The 14871-nt window shown below is 36.1% G+C and overlaps 1 long non-coding RNA gene across 2 annotated transcripts in view; it reads right to left on the bottom strand.

The window, feature by feature from the left end:
- LOC141372739 (uncharacterized) overlaps positions 1-14871 on the bottom strand; it is a 167110-nt gene that overhangs the window by 10995 nt on the left and 141244 nt on the right. The window contains exon 5 of one of the 2 annotated variants that reach the window (XR_012378140.1): positions 14669-14749. The exons of the other annotated variant lie outside the window; for it this stretch is intronic. This is a non-coding gene — a long non-coding RNA (uncharacterized lncRNA). The remainder of the gene's footprint in view (positions 1-14668; positions 14750-14871) is intronic. 2 annotated transcript variants of the gene reach the window in all.

Genomic DNA, 14871 nt, shown 5'->3' with positions numbered 1-14871 from the left:
TAATTGGGATCCCAGAAGAAGAAGAAGAGAGAGAGAGGGGGGCCAAAGGTATATTGGAGCAAATTATAGCAGAAAACTTCCCTAATGTGAGGAAGGAAAAAGACATTAAAATCCAGGAGGCTCAGAGAACCCCTCTCAAAATCAATAAAAATAGGTCAACACCCTGACATCTAATAGTAAAACTTACGAGTCTCAGAGACAAAGAGAAAATCCTGAAAGCAGCTCGGGAGAAGAGATATGTAACCTACAATGGTAGAAACATTAGATTGGCAACAGACCTATCCACAGAGACGTGGCAGGCCAGAAAGGACTGGCAAGATATCTTCAGAGCACTAAACGAGAAAAATATGCAGCCAAGAATACTATATCCAGCTAGGCTATCACTGAAAATAGAAGGAGAGATAAAAAGCTTCCAGAACAAACAAAAACTAAAGGAATTTGCAAACACGAAACCAGCCCTCCAAGAAATATTGAGAGGGGTCCTCTAAGCAAAGAGAGAACCTAAAAGCAGCAAAGAGCAGAAACGAACACAGACAACAGACAGTTAACAGTCACCTTACAGGTAATACAATGGCACTAAATTCATACCTTTCACTAGTTGCCCTGAATGTAAATGGGCTCAATGCCCCAATCAAAAGACACAGGCTATCAGATTGGATTAAAAAACAAGACCCATCAATATGCTCTCTGCAAGAGACTCATTTTAGACCCAAAGACACCCCCAGATTGAAAGTGAGGGGGTGGAAAACCATTTACCATGCTAATGGACACCAAAAGAAAGCTGGGGTGGCAATCCTTATATCAGACAAACTAGATTTTAAAACAAAGACTGTAATAAGAGATGAGGAAGGACAGTAGATCCTACTTAAAGGGTCTATCCAACAAGAAGATCTAACAATTGTAAATATCTATGCCCCGAACATGGGAGCAGCCAATTATATAAGGCAATTAATAACAAAAGCAAAGAAACACATTGACAACAATACAGTAATAGTGGGGGACTTTAACACCCCCCTGACTGAAATGGACAGATCATCTAAGCAAAAGATCAACAAGGAAATAAAGACTTTAAATGACACACTGGACCAAATGGACTTCACAGATATATTCGGAACATTCCATCCCAAAGCAACGGAATACACATTCTTCTCTAGTGCCCATGGAACATTCTCCAGAATTGATCACATCCTAGGTCACAAATCAGGTCTCAATCGGTACCAAAAGATTGGGATCATTCCCTGCATATTTTCAGACCACAATGCTTTGAAACTAGAACTCAACCACAAGAGGAAAGTCGGAAAGAACTCAAATACATGGAGGCTAAAGAGCATCCTACTAAAGAATGAATGGGTCAACCAAGAAATTAAAGAAGAATTAAAAAAATTCATGGAAACCAATGAAAATGAAAACACAACTGTTCAAAATCTTTGGGATACAGCAAAGGCAGTCCTGAGAGGAAACTATATAGCAATACAAGCCTTTCTCAAGAAACAAGAAAGGTCTCAAATACACAACCTAACCCTACACCTAAAGGAGCTGGAGAAAGAATAGCAAATAAAGCCTAAACCCAGCAGGAGAAGAGAAATAATAAAGATCAGAGCAGAAATCAATGAACTAGAAACCAAAAGAACAGTAGAACAGATCAACGAAACTAGGAGCTGGTTCTTTGAAAGAATTAACAAGATTGATAAACCCCTGGCCAGACTGATCAAAAAGAAAAGAGAAATGACCCAAATCAACAAAATCATGAATGAAAGAGGAGAGATCACAACCAACACCAAAGAAATACAAACAATTATAAGAACATATTATGAGCAACTTTATGCCAGCAAATTAGATAACCTGGAAGAAATGGGTGCATTCCTAGAGATGTATCAACTACCAAAATTGAACCAGGAAGAAATAGAAAACCTGAACAGACCTATAACCACTAAGGAAATTGAAACAGTCATCAAAAATCTCCCAAGAAACAAAAGCCCAGGGCCAGATGGCTTCCCAGGGGAATTCTATCAGACCTTTCAAGAAGAATTAATACCTATTCTCCTGAAACTGTTCCAAAAAATAGAAATGGAAGGGAAACTTCCAAACTCATTTTATGAGGCCAGCATTACCTTGATCCCAAAACCAGACAAAGACCCCATCAAAAAAGAGAATTACAGACCAATATCCTTGATGAACATGGATGCAAAAATTCTCACCAAAATACTAGCCAATAGGATCCAACAGTACATTAAAAGGATTATTCACCACGACCAAGTGGGATTTATTCCTGGGCTGCAAGGCTGGTTCAACATCCGCAAATCAATCAACGTGATACAATACATTAACAAAAGAAAGAACAAGAATCATATGATCCTCTCAATAGATGCAGAAAAAGCATTTGACAAAGTACAGCATCCTTTCTTGATCAAAACTCTTCAGAGTATAGGGATAGAGGGTACATACCTCAATATCATAAAAGCCATCTATGAAAAACCTACAGCGAGTATCATTCTCAATGGGGAAAGGCTGAGAGCCTTTCCCCTAAGGTCAGGAATGCGGCAGGGATGTCCACTCTCACCACTGCTATTCAACATAGTATTAGAAGTCCTAGCCACAGCAATCAGACAACAAAAAGAAATCAAAGGCATCCAAATCGGCAAAGAGGAAGTCAAACTCTCACTCTTTGCAGATGATATGATACTGTACGTGGAAAACCCAAAAGACTCCACCCCAAAACTGCTAGAACTCATACAGGAATTCAGTCAAGTAGCAGGCTATAAAATCAATGCACAGAAATTAGTGGCATTCCTATACACCAACAACAAGACAGAAGAGAGACAAATCAAGGAGTCTATCCCATTTACAATTGCACCCAAAACCATTAGATACCTAGGAATAAATCTAACCAAAGAGGCAAAGGATCTGTACTCAGAAAACTATAAAATACTCATGAAAGAAATTGAAGAAGACACAAAGAAATGGAAAAACGTTCCATGCTCATGGATTGGGAGAATCAACATTGTGAAGATGTCAATGCTACCTAGAGCAATCTACACATTCAATGCAATCCCCATCAAAATACCATCCACTTTTTTCAAAGAAATGGAACAAATAATCCTAAAATTTGTATGGAACCAGAAGAGACCCCGACTAGCCAGAGGAATACTGAAAAAGAAAAGCAAAGCTGGCGGCATCACAATTCCGGACTTCCAGCTCTATTACAAAGCTGTCATCATCAAGACAGTATGGTACTGGCACAAAAACAGACACATAGATCAATGGAACAGAATCGAGAGCCCAGAAATGGACCCTCAACTCTATGGTCAACTTATTTTTGACAAAGCAGGAAAGAATGTCCAATGGCAAAAAGACAGTCTCTTCAACAAATGTTGTTGGGAAAATTGGACAGCCAAATGCAGAAGAATGAAACTGGACCATTTCCTTACACCTCACACAAAAATAGACTCCAAATGGTTGAAAGACCTAAACGTGAGACAGGAGTCCATCCAAATCCTAAAGGAGAACACAGGTAGCAACCTTTTCGACCTTAGCCGCAGCAACTTCTTCCTAGAAACATCGCCAAAGGCACGGGAAGCCAGGGCAAAAATGAACTATTGGGATTTCATCAAGATAAAAAGCTTTTGCACAGCAAAAGAAACAGTCCACAAAACCAAAAGACAACCGACAGAATGGGAGAAAATATTTGCAAAGGACATATCAGATAAAGGGCTAGTATCCAAAATCTATAAAGAACTTATCAAACTCAACACCCAAAGAACAAATAATCCAATCAAGAAATGGGCAGAAGACATGAACAGACATTTCTCCAAAGAAGACATCCAAATGGCCAACAGGCACATGAAAAAGTGCTCAACATCACTCGGCATCAGGGAACTCCAAATCAAAACCTCAATGAGATACCACCTCACACCCGTCAGAATGGCTAAAATTAACAAGTCAGGGAACGACAGATGTTGGCGGGGATGTGGAGAAAGGGGAACCCTCCTACACTGTTGGTGGGAATGCAAGCTGGTGCAACCCCTCTGGAAAACAGTATGGAGGTTCCTCAAACAGTTGAAATTAGAGCTACCGTTCGATCCAGCAATTGCACTACTGGGTATTTACCACAAAGATACAAATGTAGGGACCCGAAGGGGTACATGTACCCCAGTGTTTATAGCAGCAATGTCCACAATAGCCAAACTGTGGAAAGAGCCAAGATGCCCATCGACAGATGAATGGATAAAGAAGATGTGGTATATATACACAATGGAGTATTATGCAGCCATCAAAAGGAATGAGATCTTGCCATTTGCAACGACGTGGATAGAACTGGAGGGTGTTATGCTGAGTGAAATAAGTCAATCAGAGAAAGACATGTATCACATGACCTCACTGATATGAGGAATTCTTAATCTCAGGAAACAAACTGAGTGTTACTGGAGTGGTTGGGGGTGGGAGGGATGGGATGGCTGGGTGATAGACATTGGGGAGGGTATGTGCTACGGTGAGCGCTGTGAATAGTGCAAGACTGTTGAATCACAGATCTGTACTTCTGAAACAAATAACGCAACATATTTTAAGAAAAAAGGAAAAGAAGAAGATAACAGGAGAGGAAGAAAAGGGGAGTATGTCAGAGGGGGAGACGAACCATGAGAAATGATGGACTCTGAAAAACAAACTGAGGGTTCTAGAGGGTAGGGGGGTGGGGGGATGGGTTAGCCTGGTGATGGGTATTGAGGAGGGCACGTTCTGCATGGAGCACTGGGTGTTATGAACAAACAATGAATCATGGAACACTGCATCAAAAACTAATGATGTAATATATGGTGATTAACATAACAATAAAAAAATTAAAAAAAAATGGTAAAAGTTGGGGCACCTGGATGACTCAGTCTGTAAAGCGTCTGCCTTCTGCTCAGGTCATTGTCCTGGAGTTCCGGGATGGAGAGGGGAGTCTTCTTCTCCCTCTTCCTCTACCCCTCCCCCTGCTCCTTCTCTCTTTCTAAAATTAATAAATAAAATCTTTAAAAAAAATTAAAAATTAAAAAATTAAATGGTAAGAGTTATGAAAAAATACAGAGGTAAGAAAACAGACAATTTATTCTAGTCATGAGAGAAGGGTTTAGAGATTGCCCCCTGAAGTACATGATAAGTATCATTTAGAAATTATAATCTAGAGAATGAAAATTAAGAATGAAATTTAGAGAGTGAAATTGAGTGAGTCCTAGAACTGGAAAGAGTGGGGAGGAGGAAGGGTTAATGCAAAGATTCTGAGGTCAAGAAAGCACAATGTGAGAAAATTATCAAGGGTAAAGTTCAGACTAGAGTAGAGAATGGAAATGTTCTGGATAAACCTGGAGAAACAGACAAGAATGAGGTTCTAAAATCTTATGTTACATGCCATAATACTATTTTTTAATTATTAAAAAATACAGAAAGCTATGGAAATATTTTGGAGAAGAGAGTAAAAAGTAAAACTGTGCTTTAAATAGACTTGTTCAGCTTAAGAAGGAACTATTAGAGTGGAAGAGTGTATTAATATTACAGCTTTATCAGAACTCATCACTTTTTCCTTGGTGGAAGTAGAGATCCATTGTTTCATTTGGGAAAAAAATTAAGTTATGGATAACTACTTTGTTAACCAGATCAGGTCAAGGCCACCATGAAAAACAGATACTCTTTAAAGTGATTATGAAATTTATCTTGTAAATAATCTATAATAATATCTTAAAGGTTTTAGATATATTATTTATCCAGCACTTTTTTAATAATTATTCTGTTTGGATTGCAGACAAAAGGAAGACTTTTCTGACATCACTGCCCACAAAGACATGACTGTTCTGAAACCCTTTCTGTGACAAGGTGAAGATCAGTGACACAGAATCTCCTGTTGATCACACAGCTTTATGTTGGCATCCCTAGTGCTGTAAGGAACTGAGAGAAATGTCCATGACTATGCTTCTATTTTCAATGGAATTAATGTTTCATAAGATTCTACCTCTATTGCATTAAACAATAATGAACTGAATTATGCCTGACAGCTGTTTTCCATTTATGTTACTTTTTCCTCACATAAAAAAATAATAATGATTCACATTGCTTCAGTAACATGAACTCTGCTTGACAGCTAGCTGATTTTCTGTCAGTAGCCCTTGGAGTCTAAAGGAACATTTATGATGGATTAAATTTAAAAAGCAAACAAAAATCAGTAGAATAAAAGGGTCTTCAGTCATCTATATTTAATTTTTCTTTACCTAAAGTATGCATCTATTCTAGCAAAGTTGTTAAACTGAGGAAGTATTTATCAAACTGTGACTTAATTACTGGAATAGTTGGACTATTTGTTAGTCTGATTTCTGAAATGTTATCAAAATTTGGCTAATATTTAAAATATCCTTAAACAAACCTTGAATAATAACTAAATTTAATGAAGTGGTTCTCCAAGGAAATTTTGTCTTTAGAAATTTCCATTTCAATTTCACTTTTGATAAGCAGGATTGCTCAATACTAAGAAACATGTCTATTCTTTCAGGTTTCTCTGTTATTATGAAACCTGAAGACATTTCCTTCCATCGGATTTCATTCCTAAACATTTCAGAGGGTGCAGTTAAAATTTTTTGGCTTACTTTTTAAAAAGCAGGGTGGTGGTTGCAGTGGTGGCAGCAGTTTCTTCTTCTTTTTTAGATTTTATTTATTTATTTGAGAGAGAGCGAGAGGGACAGCATGAGCAGAGTGAAGGGCAGAGGGAGAAGCAGATGCCCTGCTGAGCAGGGAGCCCGATGCAAGGCTCAATCCTGGGACTCTGGGATCATGACTTGAGCCAAAGGCAGACACTTGACCAACTGAGCCAACCAGCCTCCCCTCTTCTTCTAATGACATCTTTCTTTATAGAACTAAATGAACTTTACAATTAAATATATTGGCCCCATTATCTTTCATAACACCCCAATAATTCAGCACCTATGGAAGCCTGCCACAAAGCATAATTCTAAGTGGAGTTAGTCATATTAAAAGTTGTATAACTTCTTGAAAATGCATTCACATGTACCCTTTCTATGGCACCTTTAAGAATATTCAGAAGTCCTGGGGCGCCTGGGTGGCTCAGTCATTAAGTGTCTGCCTTCGGCTCAGGTCATGGTCCCGGGGTCCTGGGATCGAGGCCTGCATCAGGCTTCCTGCTCTGCAGGAAGCCTGCTTCTCTCTCCCACTTCCCCTGCTTGTGTTCCCTCTCTCGCTGTGTCTCTCTCTGTCGAAAAAATAAATAAAATCTTAAAAAAAAAAAAAGACTATCTAGAAGTCTTTAAAACCTCTGACCACCTTGGAGTAACTGGGATAAGCTTTGCTTTCCTACTAATATAGGAAAGAAATCAGTATTTAGAAATCTATAAAACAGCTGTTTTCAGGTATTAGGAAAGAGGCAGTACAGTACTGTGATACATGAGAGAAGGGAACACATAAGGCGATCCCCACATTTGCCTCAAAATTCTGCCAAGGCACTTTCTGGTCTGTGGTGTAGATATATGGAGTCTGAGCATATGCACATGGCCTTGCTGAGTTGAAGACTAAGTTTGGAGAGTAAGACTAATGAGGGGCCTGATTTGTGAAGTATGATGCAGTAGAGGAAAGAGCTATGCAGAAATATGGCACCAGAAGTCTAAATGAGGTTTTCTAATCACTATTCTACTCTGTTCTCACAAGTTCAGCTTTTTTAGATTCCATTTATAAGTAACATCATTCAGCATCTGTCTTTCTCTGTCTGACACATCTCACTTGGCATAAGACCTCAAGGTCCACCCATGTTGTTGCAAATGGCAAGATCTGCCTCTTTCTCATGACTGAATAATATATATATATATATATATATATATATATACATAATTCCATTGTATATATAGACCACATCTTCTTTATTCATTTATTCGTTGACAGATGCCAGTTGTTTCCGTATCTAGGTTATTGTAAATGATGTTGCAAATAACATGGAAGTGTGGGTATTTCTTTGATATTTTGTTTTCAGTTGCTTATTCCAAAAGTGGAATTGCTGGATCATATGGTAATTCTATTTTTAATTTTTGGGGGAAATGCAATACCATTTTCCATAATGGATGCAGCATTTATATTCTCACCAAAAGTTCCCTTTACTTCACATCCTCACCAACACTTGTTATCTTTTGTCTTCTGGATGATGCCACTCTAATAGGTGAGAGGTGGTTTCTCGTTGTGATTTTGATTTTCATTTTCCTGATAAGAGTTATGCTGAGCATCTTTGCATGTACCTGTTGGCAATGTGTATGTCTTCTTTGAAAAAATGTTTATTAATTCCTCTAACCATTTTTTTTATTTGCTTACAGTTTCGTTATTACGTTGCATAAGTTCTTTCTATATTTTGGATATTAATCATTTATCCAATATATGGTTGGCAAATATTTTCTGCCATACATAGGTTGCCTTTTCATTTTGTTGATTATTTTTTTTTGCTGTGCAGAAACTTTTGTTTATGTAGTCTTACTTTTTGATTTTTGCTTTTGTTACTTGTGCTTTTGTAGTCATACCAAAAAAAAAAAAAAAAGAAAGAAAGAAAGAAAGACAAAAACAACATCAAAGAGCTTCTTCCCTACCTCTCCTTCAAGTTTTATGGTATCAGGTCTTATGTTTAAGTCTTTAATACATTTTGAGTTAATTTTTTGAGTGGTATAAGGTAGGGGTCCAAATGTTGTTATCCAGTTTTCCCAACTCCCTTTGTTGAAGAGACTATCCTTTCCCCAGTGAATGTTCTTGGCTTCCCTGTCAAATATGAGATGACTGTAAATGCAATCATTTATTTCTGGGCTCTCTAATCTGCTCCACTGGTCTATGTGTCTTTTTTTTTTTATGCCAGTGCCATGCTGTTTTAATTACTAAAACTTTGTACTATAGTTTGAAATCAGGAAGTGTGATGCCTGTGTGGCAGGCATTTACACTGCTACATTCTAGCATTTTTACCTACAATGACAGACTGGCTTAACTACTTTCATAAATGTAAGTGATGCCATTATGTATTCAGAAAGTCTTCATTTACAGGGCTTTTAGGCATTGGGCAATCAGTTATAACAACCCAGAGAAACAAAGAATTTGTATTGCATTCAAGGTAATAATTTTAGAGCTCAAGGTAATATAATAATTAATAGAAAATGGAAAGATACCATTTTTGTCTACCAGATGGTTTAAATTTTATTTTATTTAAATGGCTGCACGGATACAATAAAAAATAATCTTGGATAAAAGCTCACAATGAAACACATCTCTTTTAAGAATGGTCATAAAGCATTTTTAAAATTTTTTTTAAATTTTTTAAGCATTTATTTTTAAGGGGTGCCTGGGTGGCTTACTTGGTTGGGCATCTGCTTTCAGCTCAGGTCATGATCCTGGAGTCCCGGGATCCAGCCCTGTGTCAGGCTCCCTGCTCAGCAGGGAGTCTGCTTCTCCCTCTGGCCCTCCCCTCTCTTGTGCTCTCTCTCTCAAATAAATAAACAAAATGTTTTTTTTTTTAAAAAGAATGTATTTTTAAGTAATATCTACACCCAATGTGGGGCTCAAATTCACAACCCTGAGGTCAAGAGTCACATGCTCTACCAAATGAGCCAGCCAGGTGCTCTTTAAAGCATTTATTTTAAATTTTAGAATTTTAAAATTCAATATAATTGAATAAAGAAAATAAAATATTCCTTGAATTAAAATAGGTCACTTGTCTTTGAAGGATTATTCTTCTGTGGTGTGTAATTATTTATCATGATCAAAGAAAGGTATGAGTTGAATTAAAATTAATATATCTTTTTGCCTTATATACACCAGGTTGAAATCTGAAGTCTTTGGTTTCACTTCAACTTATATTTATGTGTTGTAACTTTAAAAGCTTTTACCAGTTTAGCTGTAGTTCTATTTCACATTTATAGAATAATGAAAATAATAATTTGCTTCTAAAGTATTTGGCAATCCAGGTACAAAATTGCTGCAAAATACAAAGCATTACTTTAATCAGATACAAAAACATTGAATTCTGAGGCTCTTGTCGAGTATTTCATTTCAAGATATTTCATGGTAATATGTCTCCAGCTAATTTCTCTGGCTGTACAGGATATGCCTGCTTTCTGTCTCTCCTGATAAATGACATCTTCCTACTTCTCCTGTATTCTATAATTTGTGTTATTGAAAATATAAATCTTCTAGAATAGAGGCCTAGCAATGACTTTGCCAAAAATCTTTCAAAATCTCTATTCCCAAACCCTAAAATTATTATTTGCAAATCAAAGTTGTATTTTTTCTAAATTAAATTTTGTTAGGCTAAGTCACCAGCTCAGCCAATCTTGGTTTTACTTTTCCATTTTCCTTTATAAGACCGATCACTTACTTTTGCATCTTTTAATATGTTTTTAAATCATTTCTGTGGCTTAAAAGTCCTGAGAAGAAACTTGGTAAAAGTACTCTTTTGAGTGCTACTATGATAGGTGATTTCACTACCCTTACATGTCACTATGACAATCCTATACAAAAACTCTACTTGAAGTATGAAAATTAGTATAATTCCATAAAACAGAGATGAAGTTGAGCTGCCTCTTAAGGAAACTAGACTTTGAGACATCACTTTCTTTTTCAATGGGATATACATATGCAACCTACAGTTGAGCTTCTTTGGGTTTCTAATGTATTCTTTCATCATTTTATCATTAATCTTCACAAAAATTCTTACTAAGTCTGCTTATACATGCTTTGACAATAACACCTGTAATAATGGGTCCATGTGTCATTAGATAGTATCTTTTATAATTCTTAGATTTACCTTCTACTGTACTTATGGGGGGTATAATAGGTAGGTAAGGTAAAAGAATAATAGGTAATTATTATAGGTAATTAGGTAATAGGTAAAATAGGTAATTTTATAGGTAAAAGAATATAATAGGTAAAAGAATATGAACAAAAGTTCTGGTATTAAAGAACAGTTCAAATACTGGATTTTTCATTTAATAGCTATACTACTATGAATATATTTCTGATATATTAGAGTTTATTTTTTTTCTCCTGCTACATGTTCGTTCAGGTTTATTTAGAGAAATATAAACTGTTCATTCCAGTCATTCATGGGAAAAGCTGGATGGCAGCCATAGTTGAATATTCTCTGTAATTATTCCAGAAACCGAAGAAAGCTTTTGAAGATTTTGAACTGGCAAATTCTTGATTTTTAGTCAAAACTCACTGACCACAGTTACAGTTAGTCACTTAGCAAGTACCCCTAACCTATGTTCAGCTGGAAAAGTGTTTCAAATAATTGATGAGAAATTCTATTGACTACTACATTTATATATTTGAGTCCTTTAAAGAAAAATAATACCCATGTCATAGAGCTGCTTCAAGGAGTTAATTAGATATTGAATGTAGAATTCTTTTTTTAAGATTTTATTTATTTATTTGAGAGAGAGAGAATGAGAGATAGAGAGCACGAGAGAGAAGAAGCAGACTCCCTGCTGAGCAGGGAGCCCGATGTGGGACTCGATCCCAGGACTCCAGGATCATGACCTGAGCTGAAGGCAGTTGCCCAACTGAGTCACCCACACGCCCTGAATGTAGAATTCTTATCACAATGTATGATACACAATGCAAACTATTAAATTTAGCATTATTTTATCATAATTATTTTTATTTTCAATGATCTGGTAAACAGAGAATGGCTTGCCATTTTTAGCACTGTCTTCTCTATCCTTTTCTTGGAAAACACTGAAACCAATAGTAATTTATTTTTTCATATTGTGAGAAAAATTAAATGTTCTGTTTTAAAAGGTTTCTGATAACACATGCATTTTCTCACTTTCCCACATCCCTGATACCATATTCACAACAAATATTACACATTTAAAAAATAAAATTCCAAATTAAATTATTATCATATATTGGAAAACTACTGTATTATAGATCTTTAGTCTTTTATCTCCAATTCTTTCTATGTAAGTTAAGTATATTAACCTCAGTTTACAGATGAGGAAACTTATGTTCACAAATAGAAAATGGTTGCAAAGTGCCCCACAGGTAGCAAATAGCATAGTGGGGATTTAAGGTAAGTCTAACTCCAAAATGAAACTTCTCAAAATATACATTTTTCTATTTAACCAATTGCTTAATGCCTTATAGTTTATAATTAAATTCTGTATACTTGTTTAATTTTACAGTTACCATGTTAGGTGGTTATCATTTGCATGATACTCATTTTGTAGAATACTCACACTGAAGTTTAAAGACATAAAAGTTGCTGGCTAGGAATCAAACTAATATCTTTTGAGATAGTTGTTTTATTTATTTTTATTTTTTATTTTAGAGAGAAGGAGAGAGAGAGAGAGATGGAGGCAGAGGGAGAAGCAGGCTCCCCACTGAGCAGGAAGCCCGATGTGGGACTCGATCCCAGGACCCTGGGATCATGACCTGAGCCGAAGGCAGAAGCTTAACCATCTGAGCCACTCAGGTGCCCAGTTGTTGTTGTTGTTGTTGTTGTTGTTGTTGTTTAATTAATCAATATGCTCTGACCTGAGACTTGGGATTTATTTTTATTTTATAAATGTTTTGTGAAATGTCAATAATGGTTATAAAAAATAATGTGCAGAAGAAGGCTCACGGTCAAATAAGTTTGAGAAAGATTTAGTGTAGATTTCCATACTGTAGGCTTTCAGAGCTTTTAATATCTTAGTGTATATTTTGACCCTTCAAGAAGTGAATATATAAAACAATATGAAAGTTTATGCATTTACCCATTAGGAATTTTATACATGCAGCCACAGAGTATTTAATTATATACCTATTTACTCTCTACATACAATTAGAGTAATCCCCCTAATTCTTAAAATCTTTCATATTAAAGACGTGAGTTGACAATGCTGTTTCTTATTTTTCTTGCCTGCCTGCTTGCTCTTCTTTTTAAGGGAAAAGAGGCACCATTCTGATTAAACAGAATGGAATCACAAATTACATACTTTTTTGATAATTTTAATTTAATGGATGGAACAAAGGTTTTTTTTCCCAGAATAATCACATTTTCTTTAATTACAAGAAAACTATTGGAAGATTCAGACATGATAAAAATAACAATTGTGATTATTTTACATATTCTTATAGTTTATTTCTAAACTACCATTTCAGGGGTGCCTGGATGGCTCAGTCGGTTAAGCATCTGACTTTTCATTTTGGCTCAGGTCATGATCTCAGAGTCAGGAAATCAAGACTTGTGTCAGGCTCCACGCTCAGTGTGGAATCTGCCGGAGATGCTCTCTCTCCCTCTCCCTCTACCCTTTTCCCCGCTCCCCCTCTCTCAATAAATAAATAAATAAATAAAATCTTAAAAAAAAAACACCTACCATTTCAGTGAGAGAGCTTACTTCTTAGAGAACTGTGTATAACATGTAAACATGATACTAATTAAATTCAAAACTAAAGGTATAGATTATATAGTTTATATGTTTCCTAAAATCTCAAATGATATTCATGGCAACATTGCAAAATTCTTCTGGGAAATGCCTAAAGAAAAGTCTCCAGGAATAAGTTTACACCAAATATTAATGTGTACATGAACTATATAACACTTTAATGTAGAGAAGTGACCTTTATTTCCTTTGTGATTTAAAACTAAAATTAGGGCAAATTTAAAAGACCAGGAGGGGCTAATCAGACAGAAGTGTTATATCTTTTTTTTTAAGGTTTTATTTATTTATTTGAGAGAGAGAGAGAGCGAGCCAGCACACAAGTCATGGGGAAGGGGCAGAGGGAGAAGGTGACTCTCCACTTAGCAGGGAATCCAAAGCGGTGCTGGATCCCAAGACTTCGGGATCATGACCTTAGCCGAAGGCAGACGCTTAGCCCACAGAGCCACAGGTGCCCCCAGAAATGTTATATCTTGATAGTGGGTGGAGAAGCAATGGAAGAGAAGAGGAAAGAAAAGGCAGGATAGTGTTAGGGAATAGAGGAAGAAACTGAGTAACTATAAAAAGAAAATTTGCATTCAGTATGTACAAGAATTGGAATTAAGAGTAGCACATTTTGGAGCTCAATATATATTGAGGAAATGGAGAAAGAGAATATTGAGCATACAATTCAAGAACCAAATGTCTGCAGATTGAGAAATTGCAACAGAACTCAGGCATCTGAAAACTGGTATGAAAGTCCTGTTTTCAAAAGTGCATCTTAAGGAGGGTCGCCTACCTACTACAATGAATCTGACTGTAATTTACAAGAAAAGCACCATTTTAGGTAATACCTAAAATGTGTTACCTCATTTGTTTTCCGGTCCATAATTTGTGCCCTAAGACCCTCAGATTATAAAAGTATTTTATGAATGAATAGAAGGCTCCAATGGGATGATTTGAGTAATTCATTTTGGTGACCTTTCGTATGGAAATATCTCTAAAGCTAGGGGATTTTTCCTTACTCGTGACAAGAATGGCTACATAAATCATGTCACCTCATTCACATCATTACCAGGTTTGAAGCCAGTTAAAATAAATGATAAAAGATATTTTATGTCAAACAACATGAGTGTGCTTTCATTTACATCAGACATCACTAGCCTAAAAATTCAAGTGCGGAAAAGCACAAGTTAGGATATTTTATTTTTTTCAAATTTATTTTATTCATTTAGTTTAATTTTTCATATATATTTTAGCTTATTTACCTTCTCCTATTGATAGGACAACTTGAAGAAAATGTTTTCAGACTTCTTTAGAATCATGGAGGAATTTTATTTTGGAATTACCTAAGAAAGAAATGAAAATATCCTCAGTTCACCCAAGTCCTTTATTAAACAACATTATAAGTGAAAATCTGTTTCCCCTGCTATTATCTGAATACTCTGCTTAAAGAAACAAATAAACACCC

Source organism: Callorhinus ursinus, unplaced genomic scaffold (assembly GCF_003265705.2).
Source record: "Callorhinus ursinus isolate GAN/ISIS: 27379988/994484 unplaced genomic scaffold, GSC_fseal_2.0 scaffold5, whole genome shotgun sequence".
In the NCBI taxonomy this organism is placed as follows: domain Eukaryota; kingdom Metazoa; phylum Chordata; class Mammalia; order Carnivora; family Otariidae; genus Callorhinus; species Callorhinus ursinus.
Note: the sequence above shows the minus strand (reverse complement) of the source record. Positions and strands in the feature narration are given on the sequence as shown.